Source organism: Rosa rugosa, chromosome 1, assembly GCF_958449725.1.
Source record: "Rosa rugosa chromosome 1, drRosRugo1.1, whole genome shotgun sequence".
Classification (NCBI taxonomy): Eukaryota; Viridiplantae; Streptophyta; class Magnoliopsida; order Rosales; family Rosaceae; genus Rosa; species Rosa rugosa.
In genome coordinates this window covers 42,632,005-42,658,208 of record NC_084820.1, presented here as the reverse complement: position 1 = coordinate 42,658,208, position 26,204 = coordinate 42,632,005, and the positions used below count along the sequence as shown (strand labels likewise).

At 38.2% G+C, this 26,204-nt stretch overlaps 2 long non-coding RNA genes across 6 annotated transcripts; one reads left to right on the top strand and one right to left on the bottom strand.

The window, feature by feature from the left end:
• The first annotated feature begins 861 nt into the window (after nt 1-861).
• Nucleotides 862-5,041, top strand: LOC133724979 (uncharacterized). Of its 4 annotated transcripts, none has more exons than XR_009854173.1 (8): nt 865-1,242; nt 1,608-1,705; nt 1,851-1,916; nt 2,344-2,439; nt 2,853-3,041; nt 3,847-4,261; nt 4,373-4,474; nt 4,578-5,041. It is a non-coding gene; the product is annotated as an uncharacterized LOC133724979 (long non-coding RNA). The 4 variants fall into 4 exon arrangements; XR_009854172.1 differs by having other exon boundaries at nt 866-1,242; nt 3,847-4,065; XR_009854171.1 differs by having other exon boundaries at nt 862-1,242; nt 3,844-4,474.
• A 16,108-nt stretch (nt 5,042-21,149) lies between these two features.
• Nucleotides 21,150-25,602, bottom strand: LOC133737909 (uncharacterized). 2 transcript variants are annotated; one of them, XR_009859904.1, is made up of 6 exons: nt 25,120-25,602; nt 24,428-24,721; nt 23,207-23,306; nt 23,035-23,090; nt 22,590-22,679; nt 21,150-21,807 (listed from the first exon to the last, which is right to left on the bottom strand). It is a non-coding gene; the product is annotated as an uncharacterized LOC133737909 (long non-coding RNA). The 2 variants fall into 2 exon arrangements; XR_009859905.1 differs by having other exon boundaries at nt 24,428-24,694.
• Between the last annotated feature and the right edge of the window lie 602 nt (nt 25,603-26,204).

Sequence of the window (26,204 nt, the reverse complement as noted above, 5' to 3'; positions counted from 1 at the left end):
GTTATGACGAAAGTATGATAATGCTACAAAATAAAGATAGTAGCACCACAAAATGCTATTGGATAGTATATAATAGCGTTTGTTAAAACTGACAGCAAACGTATTAAGAGCATTTACTAAACGCTGTTGATTGTATAGTAATAGCGTTTATAAATTGCTATAATAACTTGTACAATAACACTTCATAAATGCTATAGATGTAAACCTTTTGATAGCGTTTCTGAAAAACGCTATGATAGACCCTAGACTTATTATAGCTGTGGTTGACATAGCGTTTACTAAAACGCTATGATAGACCCTAGACTTATTATAGCTGTGGCTGACATAGCGTTTACTAAAACGCTATGGTATGATACCATAGCGTTTTTTGACTGCTATCAATGAGACTTTATGGTGTAGTGTGTTCTCGATGCGGAGTATCCAATCATTGGACACACATTTGTAGAGCTCGTGAAAAAATTGTCACAGCCTACAAAGCATATTGTGAAGCAAGAGAAGCTCACTCTGTGGAACAAGAAGATCAAGAAGATGATCTAGAGTGAAGGGTTGAAGACTACAAATCTGGCTGGGATCAATAGATCGCCAATTGACCAATTCTGTTTAAGTCTTTATTTTTCCAAGAGATATAATAGGCAATTGCCATATACTTTCACTACTAGAATAATATTAATAGACATCATGTCATTTACATCAGTTAAGATTTCACCCGATGTAAATTATTTTTCTAACATCAATTCTTGAAAAACCGATTTCTATTAATACAATTAACATCGTTTTTTATTTTCAACCGATGTCTAGATTTTTTTTTCAAAATTTTGAAAAAACGCGGAAATAACTAAGTACAAAATTTTGGAAGCGCGGAACCAAAATTTCATTCCCCCCAAGGCTTAGTCAGTTTTCCCACGACTATGTTTTCCTACCCTTCGTCAATTTTCATTCTCAAAACCTAACCACCGCGACAGCCGTCCAGCCACCAACATCCTCTTCCTCCTTCTCCGCCTCCGACCGTCCCCCTCCTTCTTCTCCTCCTTGTCCGCCTCTGACCGTTCTCCAGTTTGAAGCCGAAGCCGGAGCTCCCAATCAGCAAGGACGAGATCCGAAGACACAGACCATCCTTATCACCCCCAAAACACATATTGCAGTCGCCGTCTCTTCTTTCTCTCTCCATGGGCCTCTCCATCTCAGCCCCTCTCTTCGACCATCGAGGCGTCGACGGCCCTCGCTCTCCTCGTCAGTAACTCGGTAAGACGAACTGACAGTCGAATACGGGTTTTACTTTCTGGGTTTTCAATCGATCTATCTCTCATGAACATCTCCATGATTTTCTGGGTTTTACTTCCTCAAGCAATAAAGCAGAAATTCTAGGTTACTTTCTGTTTCGATTTCTGATTCTTCAAGCCTAAAGCTCCTTTCTGAAACTATTGGTCAGTTACTCTTGTATTGTATGATTAAATTGATTGTGCTGTCAAATTGTATTAGCTTGTATTGTATGGATAGCCTAACATATTTGAAATCCTATACCATACTTGCTGTCTGCATTGCTGCATAATCGATGTGCATATGATGTTGGCTTACTTGATGTTGTGATTTTTAATTTGGTTCTGTAGCTTTTGAGCCCTACAATGTCAGCAAAGTGGATCTTCTTGCCCAAAGTTGCTCTTTATGGCTCTTAATTTGGGGGTGCTCGGCACTTGGTGTCTGGAAGGTGAATTATTCTTCAGCTTTCTTAATTGCTTTATCCCTAATGATATCTATGAAGGAATCTAGTTTGTTAAATATTCATTGTTCCTGGCAGCCTAATGATATCTATAAAGGAATCTAGTTTGTTAAATATTCATTGTTCCTGGCAGCTTAACACATTGGGGTTCCTTCTTACACATGCATCCAATTGGGTTTCATCCTTACCCCCTGCTCAGGTACTATTTATGCTTCCCTAGACAATTAAATTTCATCTGGAATGTGGTCTTTGTTCCATTCCTGAGGGATGTGAACTAAATATTAGGTGTCTGGCGGTCTGGCCTCTAACTCTCTCTTTGTGGGAGGGTGACGAGATTATTACTTTAGATTATTGGGTTGAAGTTTCAGATATATAATGTCTATGTGGATGAGGTATGGTGCGATATATGGTTAATTACCTGCAGTGCACTTACTGTATTAGATGGTTGTCATTTAGTTGTAATTTTCTTGATGCAGGTTATATGGTTAATTACTTGCAGTGCACGTACTGTATTAGATGGTTGTTATTTAGTTGTAATTTTTTTGATGCAGGTTATCTGGTTAATTACTTGCAGTGCACGTACTGTATTAGATGGTTGTTATTTAGTCGTAATTTTCTTGATGCAGGTTAAGAGCAAGCTTAAAGGTCACTCTAAAAGGATAACTGGCCTAGCATTCTCTCATGTATTAAATGTGCTAGTTTCATCAGGAGCAGATGCTCAGGTACACCTAATCAGATCTTGTTCTTATGTAGTTTTACTACTGTGATAGTAGTCCAAAATCTAATCAGACGCCCAGATATCTTTCCTGCAAAAAATCTCATATGTATAACCGAGGAAAGATAATATATTTAACAGGCATACAAATTACCAAAACTCGCAGATTATTGGGAAATCTAAGGTCTATATACAGTTGTTATAGGACAAATGTGCTTTAGTTTCCTATTCTACATGCATTTGTTTACCTAAGGTCTATATACACTTGTTCACAGCATTTCCAGTGCCTCCATATTGAAAAGTAAATTGAGTAGATTGTGAAATCTGTAATTACCACGAAAAAATTATTTCTCAGTTATCAGGTATGTTTATGAGGCAAAACTAACATGCAGTTTGATTATGATTCCTCCTCTTCTTCAGGTTTGTGTGTGGAATTCTGATGGATGGGAAAAACAGAAGAGCAGATTCTTGCAGCTTCCAGCTGGGAGAACACCATCTTCAGTGTCAGATACTCGCGTTCAGTTTCATCAGGATCAAGCACATTTCTTGGTTGTGCATGAGACTCAGCTGGCCATATTTGAAACAACAAAACTAGAATGTGTAAAGCAGGTACGTGTATTTATTTTTAGGTGCATATATTTGAAGATTTATCGGCTCGTTTCCATTTTTTATCCATTAACTAAATCTTATTCTCTGTTTTTTAGTGGCTCCCATGTGAGTCTGCTGCAGGTAGAACAAAGTTTTCTTTTTGTGTCTATTCGCAGCAGCAGCTAGCCGAGTCAGTTTTTTTTTAAAAAAATTCTATAAATTAATTTCAACTCTCTAGTTTTACGGCTCTCATTCTACATCAATTTTATGCTCTCTGTTTTACAAATCTTGTTACAAAGCTAAAGAGTAGATCTTTTAGATATGACTTGCATATAATTTACAATTTTGTGGGTTTTGTGTGATTGCTGCTAAATGGGTATGATTTAAATGTATATATGCAATGGAATTCATTCGAGTTTCTTGATGAGATGGAGATTGAAAAATGCACAATCTGAATATACATGAATTGTTAAACTTTATGTTTTTGAATAAGATAGTTGGGTACGTTGGGTATCCTAATTCTTAAGAAGTCAGCTTTTTTACCATGTCTTGAGGAGTGAAGTTGAGTAGGAGTCTTGTTTTGAGTTAATCAACCTGGAATTCTCATATTCTTGTTAAGAATAAATTTCTGTTGAGTTAATCAACATGGTTCCCCTCAAGCAATATAGAAGAAGAAGACCCCCCACTGAGATCAAAGATGAAAATTTCTTGCTTTCATGTTAATTTTGGTGCTTTCTTGTTTGTATATGTGGGTTTTGACGTGGGTATCTGTTTATTTTGAAAACCCTGAAATTGCCCCTCCTAATATATATGTCTACACCAGCAGGATTTAATACATCAAGGGCAGAAGGGTAACTAAGGTAATAGAAATCCTAGAATGACAGCAACACAGTACAGGTTTTGCCACGTTCAGCCAAAACCAAGATTGCAGTTATAACTTTCCCGCTCTCACCAAAACCGCTTATTCCTAAGCAAAAGACAGCCTTTTCTTTGCCACGAGTCGCAATAAGGTTTTGCTATGACACTTCCACTCATATACAATCAGGTACATATGTTCTTCTAATTTATCACTTTTGCTCGATTTTCATTGAACGATTGATTGTTTTTCTCCTGGGCTCAGTTCGTTGAGACAATAAGGGAAAGGGATAGAAAGGCTAGCGCAAGCATTGAAAGTCTCAAATTTCTTTAGTTGTGATCAGCAGATCATTATCATATTTCATCTGTTCCTCAATTTTGCATATGTCAGTATACATTATTTTTCCTTATTTGTGTTTGAAGACTACACTGTGATTCATCTGCATGTCTACTCATCACCTTATTAATTGCTGATCTCTTCTTAATTTTGCCTCTAGATTTTTTTCTTCTTTTGGTCAAAGCTGTAGATTTTTGAGAATTGTTGATGAGTACTTGGTGGTTCTTCTTCTTCCAAGGCTTTTCTGAACCCAAGTGTTGAGGTAATTTTCTCAACTTCAATTTCATTTTGTTATCAGGATTTGGTTGTATTCAATTTGATTATGGATTAGTATTCTTATGGATTTTATGGCAATGTTGGCTTAGAAAAACAAGAAGGGGCAAGAGACCTAGAAAGGGAGGCAACCGATTCTGGAAGAGTATTGGGCTGCGCACCAAGCCCCACAGGGATGCCTCTTGGGAAAATCTAATTAGCAGTCTTGATGGGAAAATCTGCAGTTCACTTTTTCAACTACAAACTGAAAGAAGCTTCTTGGGAAAGAGGAAGAAATTGAGAAAGCCTCCGAAGGGGTATGAATTCGTTGGGTTATTGCCATGGAGAAAATTTGTAAAACAGAGGAGTACAGAACAATGGCTGGTATGATGAGTTTGTATATTTATAAGGCTCTCATTTGTACATTATATATTGGAGTTACTTTTCTGATTTGAAGTAGTTGACTGTAATAGAAGCTTACTTTCTGGCAAAACTTTTGAAACTACCTCAAGCTCTAATTTTGGATAGAAATTAATACAATTCCCTAATATTTAAAGTACATTTGAATTTCATGTTATTTGTGGATTAGCTTTCTAGTACCAAATAAAAACCGATGTCTAGCATTACTATAGACATCGATATATAAACAAAAACGATGTCTAGTATAAACATGGACATCGAGATACAAACAAAAACCGATGTCTAGCATTACTATGGACATCAATATATAAACAAAAACCGATGTGTAGGGTAAATATGGACATTGAGATACAAACAAAAACCGATGTCTAGGATAAATATGGATATCGATATATAAACAAAACCGATGTCTAGATTACTATGGACATCAATATATAAACAAAAACCGATGTCTAGGATAAATATAGACATCGAGATATAAACAAAAACCGATGTCTAGAATAACTATGGACATCGATAAATAAACAAAACCGATGTCTATCATAAATATGGACATCAGTTCAAACTATACTACAGAATATAGATTGAATGTCTAGTGAAATATTATGTACCAAACACACGAAAAGCTTATGAACCACAAGCAAAAATTTATGAGAACCGATGTGTAAAATATTATCAGACATCGTTTCTAAATCAGAAACGATGTTAAAATGGATAATTGTGTTGTTAGACCTATATTTCATTAAGCATCTAATGCCAAAATATGAAGGTTTGACAATAGCTAAACACACTAAAATGGTGATCACATTAACGTTTTTACATCGATTCTGAACCTTAAACCGATGTCTCATTTTGGCGATCAGTTGTGAACCGATGTCTTAGTTTTGGCGATCTTTAACATCGCCCACTAAGACATCGGATTTTTTTTGTTTAACATCAGTTGTGAACTGATGTCTATGAACTTTATCCTAGTAGTGTTTGTAGTAAATGCCAATGGTTTAGTCTTTCTTCAAAGTAGGCTCACCCAAAGTAAGTGTGATGTCTAGGAAGGTTCTGAGATTAGTGGTACTTAAGCGAGCCTTGCTCCACCGACATCTCTCTACTCACCTAGTCACATTTATTTTGGAATTACCGAAAGAAGTTAGACGACTACCATTGTTTTGCATTAGCTAGCATTTGGATTAGATTCTCCTAATGGTTAAGAGACAATGATGTACTCTGTTGGCTTAGGAATAAAATTTTGAGTTCTTTTCATTATGACTCTATTTTGATTATGAGCATATGACTTTGTGACTACGATGGCTGGGCCATCAGCATTGATTCAAGGACATGGAATAGCCCAAGTTCCCCTTGCCAAAAGGCACCTTGATTACTGTCGCAAAACTCTCTACGCTCCTAGGGAAAATCGCACCTATGAATAGCCAATGAATTCCATGCGAAATCGCATGTAGAGAACGGAATGAGTTCCTTTGCAATACCTCTAATGATTGCGAACAAAAGCGCATCTTAGAGAAGTTTATGTGTCTCTCTAGTGGACTCTATGTCACTATTCGAGCTATTGAATCCAATGAACTTATGAGAGAAGATCTCTTGGATTTAAACACATATTGGCTTTGTCATGACAGGATAGGTCATCCTGGTCATGATATGATGATCCGTCTACTAAAGATTTCACATGGACATCCTTTCTCTTGAGCAAAACGAAGCATGAATCAAAAGTTGATTCCTGGACTAAGTGTGACCCCCGCTGCTGCCTCTAGCACCGCCGTCATCCACCACCAGCCTAGGGCTGGCACAGTCCCTATCCATGATGCCATGGATGGCGTCTATCATGGCGATGACGCCCCAGGTGATGTTGCAATCACCAACTTTGCTTCAAATAGAGTTTCAGACGCTTAGCCCCAACCAAAATCCTCATTGGTTGATTCTAAGGCCTCTCGCTCGTTTTATAAAGCCCGTTCCTTAGGGAAGTTAGGACTAAGACCGTCCTATGCAAAGGATATGAAAATACTCATTCTGTTCTTACATAAAATCCATGGGGATTCTATGGACTAATTCAACCAACTTGCGGACGTTTAAATATCTCATGATGTTGGTTGACACGCAAACACGCTGGTCACGTGTTGTGCCATTGTCCACTTGTAATGCTGCTTATGCTACACTCCTAGCACATATCATATGACAACGGGCTCACTCCCCGAATCATCATATTCAGTCAATTGGATTTGACTATGCTGGAAAGTTTACATCGAAGACTTTCGATGGTTATTGCATTAGGACTGATGTTGGACATCATATTCTCATGAACACACCCAAATGGTCTCGCGGAAACGACGACGATGGTAGTCTGGACATTGGTAATGCGCACCAATCTCCTTATATCCGCTTGGGGTGATGCAATATCGCATGCAGCTATGCTAATCCGTCTACGACCTACCGCCACTCAATCTACCTCTGCGTTACAGCTAGTGACTGGGTACAAGTATCGTATTTATGCACATTTCAGTGAGCCATTTATGTGCCAATTGCGCCGCCACAGCGCTCTATGACGGGTCCTTACAGACGAATAGGCAACTCAGTTGGATTTGAGACTCCAACAATCGTTCGCCACTTAATGTCCTTGCAAGGTGATCTCCTTACCGCTAGATTTGCGGATGTCACTTTGATGCGACAGTCTTCCCGTCGTTAGGGGGAGATAAGAACACAGATGTTCAGCAGGAACTACATGAATTGTCGTGGTCTGTCCCCACTATGTCTCATCTTGATCCACATTAAAGTGACGAGATCACACAAATATGCTGCAAACATGCCTGCAAAGATGGACGTCCCTACGAGAGGACGTAGCGCCACCCTACACGGAGGTAGGCATGGAGCCAATGCCAAAGAGAGTGGCACTCTGGCGTTACAGGCCATGGCCCCAGCTAGGATGCGTGGGAGGCCCGTGGGTTCGAAGGATGCTTTGGCACAACCCAATCCTTTGATCATCGACACTCAAAATCCGTGTCATGAGAATCTTCTGGATTATGGTTATCGTTGGGGGACGCCTCAACGTCAGAACCTATTCCTGAGAATATAAAGCTCTATGAAAATTACACTAGTGTACATGAGACGTGGGATAGAAACTCTATCATAACTGATGATGTAGTTGCGCATTTTGTTGCGCATGAATTTGTTGAGTCAGATGATGTCGAACCACGCTCCGTTGATGAATGAATGCCAACGTAGAGAAATCTGGCCTAAATGGAAAGATGCAATCCATGTTAAGTTAGATTCTCTAACAAAGAGGAAGGTTTTTGAGCCAGTGATGCCAACACCTCCTGACACAAAACGCCCTGGAATCGACTACGATGAGACATATTCTCTCGTAATGGATGTCATTGCACTCCACTACCCTGTCAGTTTGGTAGTTTCCGAATAACTGAACATGCAGCTTACAAATGTGGTCACTACGTATCTCTATAGGGATCTAGATACGGAATATAAATGAAGGTTCATGGTGAACTTAATTTACCCAAGTCAAGTGGCTCTAGACCATGGAGCGCGTTTACAATAAGGTTGAAACACTCACTAAGATGACTACTTGATTGGGAAGGGATATGCCCACGCGTTTCCATAACAAGTTTCGGATTCTATCACGGTTCATGTTGGACATGATCTTCATTGGAAGCCCTTAAAGAGTTAAGGGAAACCGCTGAACAGTTGAAATCTGATTTTGAGATGAAGGATTTTGGGAGAACATGATTATGTCTCGGTTTGGAACTTGAGCATCGTGTTGATAGATGCTTAGGCATTTTGACAAGGTCAAACCTTCAAGCACCCCCATGATCGTCTGTAGTCTTGATCCTGAAAATGATCCTCTTCGTCCAAAGGATGATGACGACGATATGCAAGAGGCAGAAGTGCCTTACTTAAGTACAATAGGCGCATTATTGTACTTAGCTCAATGCACAAGACCGGACATCTCATTTGCAATGAACTTGTTAGCTAGATATAGCTTTGCGCCAACACGACGCCATTGGATTGGTGTAAAAGATATCTTTCAGTACTTGAGATGTACGATTGATTTGGGCTTGTTCTATTCCTACAGAGAGATGATGGATTCGGACCCATTACACACCAGGAACGCCGCCAACACTGACCTGCGTCCACTATCCCCATCCCAAAACGACATGTGTTTTGGAAGGTTTTGCTGATGTTGGGTATCTCTCTGACCCACCAAAAGTCATTCCCAAACTGGTTAAGTGTTCACCATGGGTAAAAGACCGTGATATCTTGGAGGTCTATAGAACAGACCCTAGTCACTATATCTTCAAACAATGCAGAGATCATCGCTCTTCACGAAGTAGTTAGTGAATGTATATGGATTGGATCCCTAATTACGCATGTTCGAACAATTGTGGTTTGAAGTCTACCACAGATGAGCCTACGAGCATTTAGGATAATGCTGCTTGTTTTGAACAAATGAAGCAAGGCTACATCAAAAGAGACAACGCCAAGCATAATCAACAACAACAGACTCTCCTCAAGATCAAAGTGAACTAGGTTCAATCTGAGGACAGTGTGGTAGACTTGCTCTCTAAGTCATTGCCTAAATTCCACTTTCGAGAAACATGTTAGTAGCATCGTTTGCGGAAGTTTCCGAACTCCCATGACCGTTGTCATCAGGGGGAGATGCAGACACCGGGGGGAGATGTCTACATGTATGGTCTCGAAACGTGAAGGGTGTGTTGTGCTCTTTTTCCCCTTCGACTGAGGTTATTTTTGTCCCACAGAGTTTTTGTTACTCGGCAAGGCTTTTAATGAGGCAACGAGAGGAGCACCACGTTTGGGCGACACAAGGGGGAGTGTTCAAGTAAATCCAGAATATGTGTCTGGCCCAAACTCGAGGTTACTTGCTCTAGTTGAAATAGGGTTTATATTAGAGATATTCTCAGAGAATCTTAGGAGATATCCAATCAATGTACGATTATGTTTCCATGTACAACTCTATCTCTATGCTTGTAATCCTCTATATAAATAGGCCTCTATTATCAATGAAAGCATGATTCAATTCTCTCCCAATTCAGTTTTCCTAAAACAATTATTAAATTATTACTACTATTATTATTTATTTTTGGCTTTTTGTTCATAATTCCGTCCTGAAAAATCACATGTATATTAGTTTAATCAGCTAACCAACATGTCGCAACTCACAACTCACTGGTAGTCGGCGAATTACATGAGTATATATAGTTGCATGTAACTGTAAGGAAATTCCCAACGCCCACCCAAATCGCTTGAGCCAAACAAAAATGACTTTCGATCAATCGAACACCAACACATATGGTTTCTAACCATATATATATTTATTAGACCTCACCATTTAGGACTATCTTTGCAGAAAAATCAACAACAGGGAAAACAGTATTAAAAAGTGCCCTAAATTCAAATAGAGAAAAACTCCTAAATTTCTAAACCCTAAACATCTGGGTTTTGGCAAGTACTGTATGCATCATCTACTATCCAGCTATATATGAAGCAAATTTCACTGTATTAAAAACATTACTCAAATTGATCGATCAAAACATATGCGGAAAGTATGTTTGTCTAATTGGTGTGTTTGTACTAATATTCAGGCCAAAGATTTTTGGATCATTCCATATGTTCTTTACTTGGTTCATCAGCAGATAGTTGTAGTAAGCTATTTTTGCAGACTACTGGTGACAATTATGGATGTGACTCAAAGCCTGCATGCACCTGCACCTTGGAGGTGACCATCACCAGTATTAAACGGTCGACACCACAGTCCACCACCCGCTATAATTGATCATGAAACTGAGAGATCTCCCAGAACACCATACACATTTTCAGATTGAAGAGAATTATCAACGAGTATGAGAATTGGAATCCGACGTTTATATATATTGAGAATAATTATCAACTATTGGGGGGTTTCTTCTAGTGTTATGATGATGCTGCAGTTTGCAGAGCAGCAGAGGATAGACAATTAATTGCAAGCTCCGAAGGCCATTCATTACTGCTCTTTCATATTGCTCGAGTGTAACTCCAAAATCGTGTACTTTTTTTTTTATGTACGTATTGCAAAAAAGAAAAAAAAATGTAGTTCAAATTGAATAAACCTGTGTGTTGAAGGATGTCGACATAATGTGTGCCTCTACAAACTAGGGTTTATAGTTGTAATAGGAAAAGGTTCTAGGTATTCAATTGTATTCGGATTCTTACCTTTTGTGTACCTTGTAACTCCCTATATAAGGGCTCCTATTATCAATAATAAACACACAATTACAATTCTCTACAACACGTTATCAGCACGAGCCCTAACCCTAGCCGAAAAAAAAGAAAAAAAAAACCTAAAACCCTAAACACCAAAAACTGCCGAAAACCCTAGCCTGCTGCCCCTGCCTCCAGCCTCCCTGCAGCCCCCAGCCCTACTGCAGCCCTCCCTACCGCAAGCCGCTGCAGCCTACTGCTGCCCTTGCCGCGCACCAGCCCACCGGCCTACCTGCAGCCCGCGCTGCCCAGCTCGCCTGCTTGCTACCTGCAGCAGCGCACGCCCCCTGCGTCCTTGCTGCGTTCCTCGCCCAGCACACCTGCTGCCGCACCTCTTGCTGCCAAGACTGCGCTGCTGCTGCCGCAAGCCTTGCAGCCCCTGCTGCATCCTCCTGCCGTGCCCGCGCACCCCAGCCACCAGCGCCGAAGCCTCCGCAGTCCTGCAACCTGCCTTCCTGCGCTGCTACTGCTTGAGTCCGTGTACATCACCTGCTGTTGCTGATGTCACTTATTGTTGCTGCCCCAAAAACACGCCTACTCCAACATGCGCGTGTTCTCAAGCCCCAAATCACGTAAGTTTTATAATTAAGGTTGCTGTTTTATTGTAGTTTAAATTCCTTTTATTTTCTGCAGAATGTTGGAATATATGTTGCCAAATGGTTTTGAGTATTTAACAAAGCGGAATTGTGGGGATTCACGCTTAACGAACTAAGAGTGTTCGTATGGACTAAGAGTGTTCATAATTAAACGAACTAAGAGCATTCGTATAAACTAAGAGTGTTCATAATGCTTGGACTAAGAGCGTCTGTAAGCATCAAATTGTGACCATATTAAAACATCATTGTTTGGTCTAATCCAAAAGAGATTCTTGGAAATTGATTTCTTGGTAGCATAGCTCGGAAATCTTATTATTTTAGTTTTCGTGGAAGTTTAGCTCCGAAACTAATATACCTTCTCTTCTTATTTTCAGGATGTCGAATGAACCTAGACTCAACTTTCCCATGCTTGACTCAACAGGCTCGGATTACCATAGCTGGGTAACCGATGTTGAGAACCATCTCACTTCAAAGGGAATATTACCCATAATCCAGGCACCTAACCCGGACCTTGTGTTCGTCCGAACACCTGCAAAGCATGCTCAAGCAGTCATCTTGATGCGATGTCATATGAACAAAGCACTCAGATTGGAGTATATGTTGATCAAGGATGCAAGAGAGCTATGGGTAGCGCTAGAAAAGCGCTTTGGCAATGTCCAAGATTCCCTCCTCCCTGACTTGAAGGTTCAATTGAACAATCTGCGCTTTGCTGACTTCAAGTCTGTTGTTGAATATAATTCAGAAGCTCTTCGCATACAATCCATGTTGAGATTTTGTGGACAACCTATCACAGAGAGCTAATTGAGAAGACTCTCTCCACCTTCCCCGTTTCAGCCATTGTGGTATCAAAGCAATACCGTACTGAAGTCAATGCTGGACGGATCACAAGGTTTCATCAGCTTATCAATATCATATCTGTAGCTGAGAAACATGATAACATACTCGTGAGGAATTATAATTCAAGGCCCATTGGAACTAAGAGCGTTCATGAGGCGAATTATAATACACCCAAAGGAGGGCGCAAGGAGCGGAACCTTAGGAATAAGGGATATGAGGGACGTATGGGTCCATATAACCGCCCTAATCAGGAAGGAAACCGCAAGTTTGGAGCGTATACACGTGGTGGCAACGCCACACGTGGGAGAGGGGGTCGTGGCAACCTTAGCCATGGTGGTGGAGCCATAGCTCATGGTGGTGGAGCCATGGGTCGTGGTGGTGGAGCCAACCCTCCTAGGGAACGACCACAACGTGCACCTCAATTGAAGGGAGGCAACCACAATGATATGTGTCATCGATGTGGATCAAGTGAGCATTGGTTCAAGCAATGTAAGGCAAGCGAGCAACTGGCTGCAAGATACAGGGCATACAGGGACCTAAGGGAGCAAGAAGTGTACCTTGCAGAAGAAGAAGAAGATGGTAGAGATGTCAATCTCACCATAGAGGACTTCAAAGCTGAAGATGAAGTGCACAAGGATGCTGCAGACTTTGATTAGATTAGTCCTTTTTATTTTCCAAGAATTTTTGTAATGGCAAATATGCCTTAGTCAATAAATGACAATTGTATAAACTCTTTCTTATGTGGCGCACCCAATAAAATATGATGTCTAGGAAAGTCATTGAGATAATTGGTACTTAAGCGAGCCTCGCTCCACCAACATCTCTCTCTACTTTCTTGGTCATATTTGATTGGAGTTACCAAACGGATAGAGTGACTACAATGTGTCTCAGTTTGATTTTCTTTATTTTGGATTAGACTTTTTGGAACCTTTGATGTAATCATTGGCTATATTTATTAATAAAGTATCGTGTTATTATTCAATGTCATGGACATGTTTTTAATTTCGAACTTTATTATTTTTCAGTATGTTTCCTGGAGAGTTGGAATGCCTTGTTGATAGTGGCACCACACATACTATATTGTGACATAGGCAATTATTTCTATGGATGACGCCTAGTCGATCTTCTGTGACTACGATGGCTGGGCCATCACAATTGATTCATGGTCGAGGACCAGCTCAATTTATGTTGCCAAATGGCACAAGTATTAATGTCACTGAAGCTCTATATGCTCCTAGGGCTGGAAGAACCCTATTGAGTTTTAAAGATATAAGAGCCAATGGTTTTCATGTGGAAACACATTGTGAGAATGGACAAGAGTTCCTTTGCATCACCTCTAATGACTACGGACATAAACGAGTATTAGAGAAACTTATGTGTTGCTCTAGTGGGTTGTATGCAACCACTATTCGAGTCGTTGAATCTAACCATGTCATGTGAGATGACTTATGGGATTCTGACACATATAGGCTTTGGCACGATCGTCTGGGACACCTAGGTCGTGATATGATGATCCGTATACTAAAGACTTCACACGGACATCCATTTTTCAAAACGAAAAGAAGTCAGAACCAACATTTGGTCCAAGGTAGGGCCAGATCCGCTTACCCCCTGCGGCCCAAAAGTGGTATTGACACCACTAATGCCTCCTTGGTTCCTTTTTCTACTTCTAAAGTCAATTGTGACTTCATGGTACAACCAAATTCTTCCTTGGTTGCTTCCAAAGCTCATCATTCGTTTTGCAAAGCCTGCTCTTTAGCAAAGTTAGGATCTAAACCATCCTATGCAAAGGACACTAAAGAAAACATGCCATTCTTACAAAGAATCCAAGGTGATATTTGTGGACCTATCCAACCAACTTGCGGACCATTTAGATACTTTATGGTGTTGGTTGATGCATCGACACGCTGGTCACATGTCATGCTTTTGTCCACACGAAATGCTGCATTTGCTAAACTCCTAGCACAAATCATTAAGTTAAGGGCTCACCACCCTGATCAACCCATTAAGTCAATTCGTCTTGACAATGCTGGAGAGTTTACATCAAAAACGTTTGATGACTATTGCATGTCCATTGGGATTAAGGTTGAACACCCTGTTCCTCATGTTCACACCCAAAATGGTCTCGCAAAAGCTGCCATTAAAAGACTTCAAATGGTCGCTAGAGCATTGGTTATGTGCACCAATCTCCCTGTTTCTGCTTGGGGCTATGCAATATTGCATGCAGCTGTGCTTATTCGTCTGAGGCCTACTGCCACTCAACCCTTTTCTGCGTCCCAGCTGGTTACTAGATATGAGCCTGACGTCTCACACTTACGCATATTTGGGTGTGCAGTTTATGTGCCAATTGTGCCGCCACAGCGCACCAAAATGGGTCCTCAAAGACGATTGGGCATTTATGTTGGATATGACTCTCCAACCATTATCCGCTATTTAGAACCCTTGACAGGCGATCAATTTACCGCTAGATTTGCAGATTGTCACTTTGATGAGACAGTCTTCCCGTCGTTAGGGGGAGATAAGAACAATAATGTTCAACAGAAACGGTAGGAATTGTCGTGGTCTGTCCCCACTTTGTCTCATCTTGATCCCCGAACCGTACAGTCCGAAATTGAGGTGGGGAGAATTCTCGATCTTCAGAACGTAGCAGACTCTATGCCTGATGCGTTTTCTGATATCGCTAAAGTGACAAGATCACATATACCTGCTGCAAACGTGCCTGCAAGGATTGATGTCCCTAAAAATAGTGGACATGGCGCCACCCCTACGGGTATTGGGCATGGCGCCGCCACCACTAATGGTGATGGCAATGTGGCTCAGGCCGGGCTCCCAGTAAGGAAACGTGGGAGGCCCAAAGGTTCGATGGATTCTCGCCCAAGAAAGAAAGCGAGTTTGGCACAAAGAGATCCATTAATCATCGACATAAATAACCCGTCTCATTGGAGGACGCTCCAATGTTAGAACCAATTCCAGGGAGTAGGGAGATCTCCATGAATTACACTAGTGTACATGAGACGTTGAATCGAGATTCTATTATCCTTGATGATGTGTTTGCATATTCTATTGCTCAAGGAATTATAGAACACGATGATATCGAACCTCGGTCCGTTGAAGAATATCAACGAAGAGCAGATTGGCCTAAATGGAAAAATGCGATCCAGGTTGAATTGGATTCACTAACAAAGAGACAGGTATTTGGGCCTATAACGCTGACACCCCCAAATATAAAGCCTGTTGGCCATAAATGGGTCTTTGTTAGAAAGCGTAATGAGAAAAATGAGGTTGTTAGATACAAAGCCCGCCTTGTGGTGCAAGGTTTCTCACAACGCCCTGGAATCGACTACGAGGAGAGATATTCTCCCGTAATGGACGTTATAACGTTCCACTACCTTGTCAGTTTGGTAGTTTCCAAAAAACTTGACATGCAACTTATGGATGTGGTTACAGCATATCTCTATGAGGATCTAGATTCAGAGATATATATGAAGGTTCCAGATGGACTTCAATTACCCAAATCAAGTAGCTCTAAACTACGGAGCGTGTTTTCAATAAGATTGAGACGCTCACTATATGGATTGAAACAATCCGGACGGATGTGGTATAACCGTCTAAGTGACTACTTGATTGGGAAGGGATATGTCAACAATGAAATATGCCCATGCGTGTTTATAAAAAGGACAAGTTCTGGATTTGCAATTGTAGCAGTTTATGTCGATGACATGAACCTAATTGGAACTCTAGATGAGTTAAATGAAACTGCTAAATACTTGAAATCCGAATTGGAGATGAAAGATCTTGGGAAAACACGGTTTTGTCTCGGACTAGAACTCGAGCACCGTAGTGATGGGATTATGATCCATCAGTCAACATATACTCAAAAATTACTAAGGTGCTTTAATGAAGATAAAGCAAAGCCTGTGAGTACTCTCATGATCGGCCGTAGTCTTGAGCCTGGAAAAGATCCGTTTCGTCCAAAGGATGAGGACGAAGACTTATTAGAGGATGAAGTGCCCTATCTAAGTGCAATAGGCGCATTATTGTACTTAACTCAATACACAAGACCAGATATCTCATTTGCAGTGAACTTGTTAGCTCGACACAGTTCTGCGCCAACACGCCGCCATTGGATTGGTGTAAAGACAATCTTTCGATACTTGAGAAGTACGATTGATATGGGCTTGTTTTATCCCTACAGAGAGAAAAGAAATAACGGGAGTGTGGGATCGGACCCCACTAGGCAAAATGCCACCTTCCGTGCTCCTCCTCCCCTCCATCAAAATGACAACGATGTCTTGATGGGTTTTGCTGATGCAGGGTATCTCTCTAACCCTCACAAAGGTCACTCCCAAACAGGTTATGTCTTTACTATGGGAAGCACTGCGATATCTTGGAGGTCTATAAAGCAGACCCTTGTTGCTACTTCCTCAAATCATGCAGATATTATTGCTCTACATGAAGCTGTATGAGAATGCATATGGCTAAGGTCTATAGTTAGACACATTCGAGGAACTTGTGGTTTGAAGTCTACCACAGATGAACCTACATGCATTTATAAAGATAATGCCGCTTGTATTGAGCAAATGAAGTTAGGTTTCATCAAGGGCGACAACACCAAGTATATATCGCCTAAGTTTTTTTACAATCAGCAATAACAGGCACTTCTAAATATTGAAGTGAACCAAATCCGATCTGAGGATAATGTAGAGGACTTATTTACTAAGTCGTTACCTAAATCCACATTCGAGAAACATGTGAAGAGCATCGGATTAAGAAAGTTATCCAAACTCCCATGATTGTATCAGGGGGAGATATTGACATCAGAGGGAGGTATGATGTCTACATGTTCGATCTCGAAGAGTGAAGGACGTGTGGTGCTCTTTTTGCCCTTCGACCAGGGTTATTTTTGTCCCACAGAGTTTTTTGTTACCTGGCAAGGTTTTTAGTGAGGCAACGATCAAAGCGTCATCACCAAGTTTGAGCGGCACAAGGGGGAGTGTTGAAGGATGTCGACATAATGTGTGCCTCTACAAACTAGGGTTTAGAGTTGTAATAGGAAAAGGTTCTAGGTATTCAATTGTATTCGGATTCTTACCTTTTGTGTACCTTGTAACTCCCTATATAAGGGCTCCTATTATCAATAATAAACACACAATTACAATTCTCTACAACACTGTGCTTAATATTAAGATGGACATCCAGAACTCCATTATGCTAATTGTTACATTGCTTAACCTTGAATTTATAAGTGTTAGATAGCAAAAGATCAAAAATATTGAATTTATTTATATTTCGCCCGATTATCTATGACTGAATTTAAATCTAATGATAATTTATCACAACTGAGTAGAGAATTGATTGACTAGTTAAACAACATTGTGTTTCATGTACAGTACGTGAGTCCATCTTGGACATACTCACATAGATATGGGAGCCGCTTCTAACAATCTAAATCAAGTATTTGACCCGGGGTTGATTTATGTACAAGTCTGAAAAGTATTAAGAGTAAGATAGTCATTTCATAATATTTAATTAGCAAGAGAAAAATTATCAGTGTACTCTCAATTCAATTCAGCAAAAATGTATTATTTCGACAGAAATCTTTTCACTTCTTCCCCTTTCTCTCATCTCCTTCTACCTTCATTTCTTCGATTTCTTGCTTGTCTTAGCACGACGCAACGTGAGAGGATTATGTCAAACTATTATGCTCCATGCATTTTGACCTCCACCAATTTAATGTATGCAACTATATATTAGTTCTACGAAATACGAACTATAGCTGCTCCAAACATATATATTCTTTCAACTTTAGCTACTCGACCATCATTATTGATTGCCTAGCTTTTACACAACCTCGACTTCTACCTCGATTACGACATAATATTTTGAAGAACTGTAACCCATATACTAAAATACCGGCAGTGCAATACATATGCATGGATGGGAAATAGTACTTACTCATCATGGTTCCGCTTATATAGACTTGGTGTGACTGCTCTTGATTTTGAAGTTCCTCATTATCGACATTGACGAATTGTGCTTCTCTGCACCATACAAAGCCAGACAATCTGCAGGTCACCTGAGAAACAGAAGAGATGACTTACACTCGACGATGCTAAAAGTTAAACAAATGAAACCTAAGGGCGTAGGTGTTTTTGTTTCATGAGACAAGCTATGGTACTTGTGGGTATCTCATACACTCACACTACACCAAAAACAGTCTTTTACCGCCCACAATGTGCGCCGTAAATACCCTTTTACGGCGCACAAATGCAGGCTGTAAATGCTGGAGCCGTAAAAGACATTACTCTTTAACGGCGTTCATAAGAGGGCCGTAATTGTGCATCCAAGCAGGCCGTAAATATATTCTCAAGTATATCCAATTTGATTTATGGGATGTTTGCAAGCCGTGAATGTCAAGAAAGCACGCCATAAATGACTTTTTAGACCACTTATTACGGCACACAGGGCATGCCGTAAAAGGCTATCTAGCACTCTATTCACGGCCTACTTCGAATGCCGTAAAAGACTGTTTTTATGGCACACTTTTGCATGCCGTAAAAGAATTAGTTGCTCAGTTTTTTACGGCCCAATTTGCACGCTGTAAAAGGCTTTCCTGTCAATTTTTATATGTCACTTACGACGCACATAGGCAGCCATAAAAGTCTTTATGGCAGAGAGGTTTCGTGGCTGCTCATAATCCAAAAATGGTCAACTAACATTTCATTTTGTAAATCCTAAGCAAGAATAATAATCTCAAAGTATAGGTGAATCAACATATATATCATAGATAATAGAAAGGGTTTTAACAAACTTGTCATATCCAATCTACTACAGACTAAGTACAATTTCTAGCCAACTTGAGTTTAAACTTATGTTAAGAATATAGCATATTAGAAAATATATTGCATCTTTTGAACATCTAACTATCCAAATGCAGATTCTCTCAATCGACCATCACTTTGAGCACTTTATCATCAGTAGGGCATGTTAATATAAAGGACTAATTTCAGTTTACCCCCCTGAGGTTAGGGGTCGTCATCATGTTAGTCCCTCTAGTTTCAATTTAATTATGTTAGTCCCTGTACTCTCAAATTTCATCATCCGTGTCCAATTTCTACTATTCCGTCCAATTTGGACCGTTAAGTCTGACTTTTCAGGGCTAAAATGGTCATTTCAAGACAAAAAAAAAACTAAAAAAAAAAAAGATTTTTTTTTTTCGTTTTTGTTTTTTTTTTTTTTGCATTTTTTTCTGTTTTTTTTTTTTGCATTTTTTTTATTTTTTTATTTTCTTGTTTTTTTTTATTTTTCTTCGCTTATTATTATTATTATTATTTTATAATTTTGTCTTCAACCTATACACCACAAGTTATAATAGGTTTATAAAAACAAAAAAAAATACTCTAGGTAGTTAAAAAGCCGCTCGCTGGTCTACGATATTTGTGATATATCTCCGATAAAACGAAGAATTTTAGGATATATCTGTAAAATATAATAGGTTTATAAAGTGAAGAATTTTAAGATATCCTCAATAAAGTGAAGAAATATCTATAAAATATGATTAAAAAAATAAATACAGATATTTCTTCACTTTATTGGGGATATATCCTAAAATTCTTCGCTTTATCGGAGATGTTCCACAAATATCGTAGACCAGCGAGCGAAGAATTTTAGGATATATCCCCAATAAAGTGAAGAAATATATGTATTTATTTTTTTAATCATATTTTACAAATATTTCTTCACTTTATTGGGGATATATCCTATTATTCTTCACTTTATAAACCTATTATATTTTATAGATATATTTTACAAATATATCCTAAAATTTTTCACTTTATCGAAGATATATCACAAATATCGTAGACCAGCGAGCGACTTTTTAACCACCTAGAGTTTTTTTTTTTTTTTTTTATAAACCTATTATAACTTGTGGTGTATAGGTTGAAGAAAAAATTTATAAAAATAAAAAATAAAAAAATAAAAATAAACACCTAGAGTTTTTTTGTTTTTGTTTTTATAAACCTATTATAACTTCATTAACTTGTGGTATATCTCCGATAAAGCGAAGAATTTTAGGATATATCCCCAATAAAGTGAAGAAATATCTGTATTTATTTTTTTTAATCATATTTTACAGATATTTCTTCACTTTGTTGGGGATATATCCTATTATTCTTCACTTTATAAACCTATTATAACTTGTGGTGTATAGGTTGAAGACAAAATTATAAAAAAAAATAAAAAAATAAAAAAATAAGCAAAGAAACAGAAAAAAAAAAAAAACGAAGAAACAGAAAAAAAAAAAAAAAAAAAAAGGAAACAGAATTTTTTTTTAATTTTTTTTTTAAATATAATTTGGAGCTCAAAATGACCATTTTACCCCCAAAAGGGGGCCCACTGGACTGATTTAACGTCCAATTTGGACGGAAGTCTAAAAATTGGACACGGATGATGAAATTTGAGAGTACATGGACTAACATGATTAAATTGAAACTAGAGGGACTAACATGATGACGACCCCTAACCTCAGGGGGGTAAACTGATTTTAGTCCTAATATAAACCTCAAAATCTGGAAGTCCCTCAAAAACTGGAAGTCCCTGTTATGAATGTAAAACACAGTTAATAATAAATAGAAGCAAGTACTCAGCAAACCATCTAATAGCAAATGACCATCTGAGTTAAACATATATATGAAGATGTCAATTTTTCACTAACAGTAACAAGTTCAATTACCTAATATTTCAGCACAACTTTTCTGAAAACAATCAATGACTTAAAAACACAAAATAAACCAACAAACACTAAAAGAGAGAGCTAGTATCCGGCCATAGCGCTTTTCCATTCCTCCAATCACACCAAAAGTAAAACCCAAGCTCTCAACTTAGGAGAAGATATATGAACTCTGTAAAAGAAAACCTGTACATAAGCCCAAAAAGAACAAAAGTAACTCTGAAAAAATGCAGCTCTTTCAGACTTTCCAACAATGCAATAAAAATCTGAAGCTATATGAAAAGTAAGATAATTTTAAATGAAACCAAGAAGTAAGAACCAGAAAACCAAAAAGAACAAAAGTAACCTTATATCTGCACACAGATATGGAAGAAAAAGAGATGATAGAATAAATTACCTCAAAGTTTCAATACTAGCTAAACCAACTTGATGTACTTGATAGGCCATGCAATTGTACTTCCTTGAGCCCTACTTGGTGTTCCAAACTCTCTGGTTGTAATTATAATGCAATCAAATAGACTCTTACATCAGAAGTGCAAAAACAAAGAAAATTGGTAGCAAATAAAAGTATCCTCACAAGGAGGTAAACACTCAAGTGATACAAATTAAGGTATCATAGAACCATAAACAACAAAGAAAGAAAACAAATAACTTAAGAAATACGCAATCTAGCCTTGTGAAGTCCATTATGTCATTATTCCAGCTAGCAAACACACATTTAAGTTAATATAATCAAACTCCTATAGTATTACTGAAACTCCTATAGTAATGTAAAAGATTGCAGTAGTGAATATTTGGTCAGAAGAAAACATGAACTCACAAGATTTTCTCAACAGAGTACAGCATATATAATCGAACTGTCAAAAGGGAAGTATTATCTACTTGCACAAAACTAACTTCATAATCATGCCTAATTAAACACACTTACAATGGCCTAGTCATAGAAATCATCATCACCAAATTAAAATTCATCCTCCCTGATCAGCTGGGGAGTTTGATTAAAACTTAAATGCTTAGTCATACTGATAATATTTTATCAGTAACAAAATACAAGATTCAAAAATTATAAAGCACAGAATCACATATAATACATCAGTATTAGGCAGATCTCAAACAATTTTAGGGAACAAGAAAGAACAAGATTGGCCGAGAAATTCATACCAAGTGCCATTAAACTTTGGATACTTTAAGCGAGGTCCGACTCATATGGAAATTAGAGCAATTTCAGAAACCAAAACAAGGGAAACATAATGTAGGAAACAGTATCTTACCTGCAGCTCTCGTGCTTTCCTCAATGCAATTCCAAAAATCACCTTCCTTCTCCTTGTTCATGACAAACCCAATCTAACAATCATAAACCCCTGCATCACCAAAATCAAGACAAAAAATCAATCCATTACCTGAACAGCAATGATTTTAATGAATGACAAAGAACATATGAGTTAAATTGGTGAAAAATTTTAGAATAATGCATAGACAATGATTGGTATGTCCATATTTTTGCCAGAATAACGCATGACAATGATGACATTAAAAAATTGCATCTCCAACACCAAAAATGGATACAATTAAATATTTAAACACATTGGAGATAAAATTTGCATATGAATTAATCAAAATATGTGAATTTTGATAATAGCCTTTATGTGCCTGCTACTATGAGTTAACTTATATGCAAATTTTAACTGAACTAACTTAGTTTAAGGAAGCAAAGACCTTTATCCAGAAAGAAACAAAAGAAGTTTGATTTCAATGGAACCTCCCTTGAATCCCTGACATGAACATTAGAAGTAATATCAACTACTTGTTAAGTTGTTCCAACTGTTAAGAATATGGTATTTTAAACAATAGTAAATCCTACTATAAAACGATACTAAAGATAACACACCTCTTGGACAGACTAAACCCAAAGCCGACCTATGCCAACATGCTTTCCCTCAATCTGACCAAGGCAAGGAATGCAGAAAGAATTCTTTGCCTATCCAGACCTGAAGGGCAGAAAATTACACTTATTTTTTCCAAGTATCAAACTGAATGTACCAAGTTTACGAAGTTAATAAAAATATGCTATGCATCCGAGAACAGAAGCCAACATTCAAATTAGTAAATATCCATCAAGTATGTGTTATAAGAAAACAGAAACGCATAACACCGAATTAATATCCAAAACTAATGAAGGAAGATGACGGTCATGTTATGGTATTTCTTGCTTCTGTCCAGCATCTTTTCTAATAATGGTGAGCTAAAATGTCACTGGAAAGAGCCACATAAAAAATTATTGTGGAGAGGATGAATGTATTATTTGTTTATTTGACAATAAGAGTGCATTACAACAATATTCTTCAAAACCGACATAATGGTCGGACAGAAAGAGATAACAAAGCCTCTTCAATATGGTATAAATTATCTAACTACTGAACTTATAAAAATAGCAGCAATCATAAAGATAGAATGTGGTCCAATTATTTTTTACTTTCCAAAAGAGTTCCTTGCAACATTTCCTCCTGGCATTTAGGGTTGTTTTCATTTTCATATTTGAGCACTGGTTTCAGTAAACTACTTGTAGAAGAGATTTCATTTTGCTTCTACCCAAAGCATTAGGCAATAAAAAAAAATCATTTATTAGACAATAAACAATAATAACATGGAATGTGCATGATCCAAAGAAACGGCTTGGTTGAAAAATACCAGAAATCTCATTTATAAGCGAAAGGAACTCAAATCAACACCGCATATTCATCAAGTGCTTTCTCCTCAGAAGCTCGGATATTGATAGAACAATAGTTACTAATTCATAATCTTAACCTCAGTATATATGACACAGACATGATCCAAATTGAAGGATAGGAATATCTCTGTCAAGGAAGGAAAAGCAGTACATGTATATATAGACACAAACATACAGATTCAATTATCTAATTCAATTGAGAAATGATAATGGTAAAATCTGAAAACTTCCCATTTGAGAAGTTCTCAGATTCAATTATCTGACAATTGTGATTTTCCAATGATCCCAAAAACCATGCAAACACAGGAAACCCAAAAACTCAAAAGGGAAAAAAAAAAGGGGAAAATTGCGCTTCTAGAAAGAAAAACAAAACAAAATTACCGATTTTGATTGCTTCCCGTCCCCCTCTTCCTTTTCTCTGCTTTATTCTTGTGCTTCTTTCTTCTCTCTTTCTCTCAATCATGAATTTCAGTCTTTTGGGCAAACAGAGCTGAGGTCTGGCGTCCCTAAAGACGGTGGCAATGATGGTGTCCTTAGCAAACTACTCTGCACCAATTGCCCATTTGATTTGCTTCTTCTACTATCACTCTTCTCTCTATCTTCAACTTCTTCTTTTTTGCTTACAGCAGATGGTAATTTGAGTGGTATCTGCAGCATTTTCTGATGTGATGTGTTCTTTTCATCATAGACAAAAACAACAACCATTCAAAATTCAAACCCAAGCACATATTCAACTTCAAACTTAACAAAAAAATATAAACTTTTTCTCTAAACTATCTATCTAGGCTTGATCATAAATGCAGAAAACTCAAAATTTGAACACAACTCAATAGACCCAGAATGGGATTTGATTCCCCGAATCGAAACACTCTCCAACTAAAGTCTCACTAAAGCTAAGAACAATCAAGATTGATCAAAATAAAACCTCAAATGTAGGTACATACGGTCAAACAAGCAGTCAAACCAACAAACTAGGCAAACCAAGCAGACAAGAAACCTTCCCACAATTGAAAAACCCTAAATAGATCAAGCAGAAGATGAAAATTGAAACAATAAGTGAAAAAAAATTGTACCTTGATTTGGCCAGAGAAGAAAACCCAGATAGCAAATGAGCAATACAAGGCCAAAGTTTTCAACTTTCTCCAAAAGGGTTTCAGGAACTTCAAGACCCTGAAACATGTGGCCCCAATCTCCAATAGCGGCAACCACTTCAATGTTCTTTAATTCGTAGCTCAATCGATCCATGACATTTCGATGAGAGGAGCAGAGAACATGATGGTGGTGGGAGGTACGCAGCCAGCGACTCGGCGGTGGAGCAAATCCAGTGAACGGCGACTTGGCGGTGGGAAGAGACGTGGAAGGAAGAGATGGCGAAAATTGAGGTCTGTGTCGGGGAGAGAGAGGAGTTTTTGTGTTATGAAATGAAAAAAATAAAAATGAAATGTGTAGTGGGAAGAGATGGAGGGAAATAAAATTTTGGCGAAAATTTTTGCGCCTTTTACTTTTACGGCACACATCAATGCATGCCGTAAAAGACCATAATGAAAAATACATTAACGGCGTACTATTCTTGCACGCTGTAAAAGATAACACTATTACGGCGTGTATCTATGCATGCCATAAAAGACCAAATGAAAAATGACATTAACGGCGTGCATCTAATGCATGCCGTAAAAGACCATATCAGAAAGGGTATTAACGGCTTGCATGAAAATGCGTCGTAAATATATACCTATTACGGCATGCATTAATGCACGCCGTAAAATGTGCGCGGTAAAAGAGTCATTTTCTTGTAGTGTCATTTACAACTATTTGAACAAAAAATTACAATTATTTGAACCAAAATTACAACATTGAGAACAAAAGTTACGATATTCATTTACACTATTTATATATAGTTAAACAAAAATTACAACATTGACAACAAATTTGTTCAAAAGCTTGTAACAATGTCATAAGAGGTGTAATTACCATTATTAGAACTAAGATTACAACAACAATTACAACATTGACAACGAATTTGTTCAAAAGCTTGTAACAATGTCGTAAGAGGTGTAATTACCATTATTAGAACTAAGATTGCACAAAAATAGGACTCAACATTACCACTCTGACAACAAATTTGTTGTCACTTTTGTAAATGTGGGTATGAGATACC